Source organism: Taeniopygia guttata, chromosome 32, assembly GCF_048771995.1.
Source record: "Taeniopygia guttata chromosome 32, bTaeGut7.mat, whole genome shotgun sequence".
NCBI lineage: Eukaryota > Metazoa > Chordata > Aves > Passeriformes > Estrildidae > Taeniopygia > Taeniopygia guttata.
In genome coordinates, this window is record NC_133057.1 from 4409569 (window position 1) to 4413005 (window position 3437).

Sequence of the window (3437 nt, forward strand, 5' to 3'; positions counted from 1 at the left end):
AAATGATCTTTTTAAAAAGAGAACTCAGTTATTTACATTGTAAATGTGCTGATGGCATGGATCCATCTTACTGACCTCAACAGCCTTTTTTACAGTTTTTGGGGTTTGTTTCCAACATTGTTATTTTAAATTGTGGTCAAAGCAATAGGAAATTGATTGGGGCCCTTCGAGCTCCAGGCAGGACTGGGAATCTCAACTCTGTCAAACCCCAAATCCTTTAGAAGATGACCTTCCTTCTCACTCTGTGAATGAGCTGCACATTCCCTCTGAAATTGTCAGGGGCTTCTTACAGATGAAAAATCCCACTTACGGCTTTTTGCTCTGGTTTGGAAGTGGGAAAGGCAATTCTCCATCCATCAGCTCCAGACTGCACTGCCTCAGGAACACGGCTCACTTGCCAGCTTTGGCCACTCGTGGCACGTCTAGAGGAGGAAGAAAGTGCAACTGCACGATTCCAGCCAAAAAGAAATGAAGAATGAATAGTGGAGATCCAGGCATTCCTGTGGAGATTCAGGGGTTCAGCTGGGACAGTGAAGAGTTTGGGTCCTTGCCAATTGGATGTGTGTCCCCAGCTGCAATCTCCTGGCCTGCAGGGGAGTCTCACTCACCTGCCAAAGCAGAAAGCTCAGGCACTGTGCTCCAACGGGCTCGTCTGATGCAAAGCTGTCAGAGCAATGTGAGGGCAGAGCCAGCCCAGCTGTGCCCAGGGCAGAGGCCAGCAGAGCCCTGGCAGAGCCCAGAGCAGCCTCAGCACCTGCAGAGCCCGGCTGCAAGGAGAGAAACCAGAAACTGCCCGTCAGCTGAAGGCTGTTGTTCCCTTGTCCCAGCTGCCCACAGAGCCCAGGCCATGCTGGCTGTGCCTAGAGCTGTGCCCAGAGCTGCCCATCACTGCTGCCTTTGGGAGCAGAGCAGGAGGGCAGGACATTCCCAGCCTGCAGCCAGCCACGGCACATCCAGCCCTCAGCAGCTGCCCAGAGCAGGAGCCTCCTTGTGCTTGTTGCTGTCTCCCAAAAGCTCTGATCCCACCATGCCAAGCAGACGGGGACTCACCTCACGCCATCCTCCGCTGGGAGAAAAGCTGGTCCCAAACGATGTCCTCAGCCTTCTCCAAGGGCACGGCCCATCCACGCTGCAGCTGCTCCCAGGCACTTCCCGATCCCGACTGGACCTTACATAGAACGCTTCCTCTAGAAAAACAAACAACAAACTGTTGAAAAGAGATTAGAGACAAAGGGAAACAAGAAAAAAACTCTTTATCTCTGTCAAGGGCCTGAGGAAGGCCCAACCCCTACATGCTAGGGAAAATCCCACCCATGGGGGAGAGAAGCCCACACTTTCTCTCTTCCCTCCTACACTGCCCCCCAAAATAACAGTGATCCCAAAGCAAACAAGGGCAGTGGAGCAGCCCAAGCCCTTCCTTGCCTGCAAAGCAAAGCAGCCCCTGCACAGGTTCTGGAGTCCCACCTCTGCTCCCACCATGGAGGTTTGTTTGTGTCAGGCTGGCTGCCCCAGCCCCAGCCCCAGCCCCAGCCCAGGCCATGCTGGGTGCTGGGGGCTGTTGGCAGGGCCAGGAGCCAACCCCCATCTTGTATCCACCCAAGCCCGTGCCCCCAGCCCTGCCAAAAAGCAGCTGGGCAGCGACTGAAGTTGCATCTGCCCCAGCACAGGGGGAACCTTTTGTTCCCAGCCAGTCTGAGCAATGCCCAAATCTGGGAGCATTTCCCCGGCTGTGGACTCATCTGCGAATTTGCTGTGGAGCCAGGCTTTGAAGACAGTGCCAGAAGTCCATCATCTTCAGCTGCCAGTGGCCAACTTGAGGAAGAGTTTGTCATCCTTGATGTCATCCTCACTGTCTCCAGCAGCAGCAGCCCCAGCTGGTACAGCTTCTCCAGGGGCTCCTTCTCCTTCCCTGGGGGTCAGACCAGGCTGTCAGGGTTCTGCCCAGGGCCCCAGCTGTCAGGGAAGCAGGACAAGCAAAACCAGCTCAGATGGCAGCCACCAGTGCTGGGCAGAGCAGCTCAGCTGCAGCACAAGGGCTGTGTGTTCCCACCCAAAGACCCCAGTGCATTGATACAGGCAGGGAAAAAAGTCTGGGTTTCCTTGCTTCTGATTGCCAGGGCATGTGTGGACCTGTAACTTACCAGGGCCCTGGAGCAAAGTGTGCATGTGGCTCTCTCCCTTCTTCTATGGCAGGTGAATATCCTGTATCCAAGGTTCACAGAACAGGTCTTCTAATGAAGGTCTGTCCAAGAAGTGCATGGATAAACACCACCTGATAAGATCTTGGCACTCTGGGCAGAGAAACCAGAAACCACCGGTCAGCTAGAGAAGGCTCCTGTCTGCTTTGCCCCACTCTTCCCATGCCCAGGCCATGCTGCTTTTGTGCTCAGAGCTGTGCCTAAACTTTCCCATCAATTCCCTGTTGTGGAGGAGAGCAGGAGAGCAGGACATGTGCCACCTCCTCAGCGGCTGCCAGAGCGAGATGCTCACGAGCTGCTGCTGTCTCCCAGCACTGGTATTCCCCCGTGGCCAGAGATGAGGATCCACCTGGAGAGAGCCGCTGTGGCAGCGAGAGCTGATGGTCCCAGCTGATCTTCCGGCCCCTCCTGAAAGGGTGCTGCCCGCAGACCATCTGGTGCAGCAGGATGCCCAGGGACCAGATCGTTGCTGCCTCTCCGTAGTACCAGCCCAAGTGGGTCCATTCCGGGGGGCTGTATGACAGTGTTCCTGTGGAATACAGATGGAGTTCATCAGGGGGATGCTGCTGCTTCCAGAGCCTGGCCCCAGCATCCCTGGGCGTGCAGGGGCTGCCCCAGTGGCACACGGGGCGACTGCTGCACTCTCGCCAGCACCTGGGACTTGTGTACAAACTCAGGGCTGGACAAGAAGCCACTGGTGCTGGAAGAGGGCAGCAGAAGCCCCAGCAAGGCCTGACCATGACATGTAAAGCAAAAACCCACTCAGGGCTGGGGGAAAAAAACATGTCCTTATCCTCCCTGCCTGCAGTGCCCCAAAAATATTATGAAGCCAAGACAAACAAGGTGAGTGGAGCAGCCCAAGCCCTTCCTCTCGCCTGCACACCAAACTGGCTGGTGCACTGGTCCTGGACCCCTCCTCTGCTAGCCCCACGCACAGGTGCTTTTGTCAGGCTGGCTGCTGCTGCTCCAACCCCAGCCCCAGGCAGAGTGGTGGGCAAAGGCTGCCAGCGGGGCTGGAAGATGCCTCCCCACCCAGCCCTGCTCAAAAGCAACTCAGCTGAAGACTCAGTACCCTGACTGACAGCAAAAGGGAGGATCCTCGCTGCCACACCCAGCTTGGCCTGTGAGATGCTGGGCCATGAGATGGTGGGACCGGGAGCAGACCCCTGCCCAGGCTCACCTGCAAAGTGAGTGTAGGCTGTGTCTTGCAGGTAGGTGCCACAGCCAAAGTCAATCAAC

At 56.3% G+C, this 3437-nt stretch overlaps 1 long non-coding RNA gene across 1 annotated transcript; it reads right to left on the reverse strand.

Annotated features, from left to right (window-relative positions):
* Positions 1-374: 374 nt before the first annotated feature.
* LOC140681201 (uncharacterized) lies at positions 375-1466 on the reverse strand. The gene is made up of 3 exons (XR_012052440.1): positions 1051-1466; positions 609-767; positions 375-422 (listed from the first exon to the last, which is right to left on the reverse strand). It is a non-coding gene; the product is annotated as an uncharacterized lncRNA (long non-coding RNA).
* Between the last annotated feature and the right edge of the window lie 1971 nt (positions 1467-3437).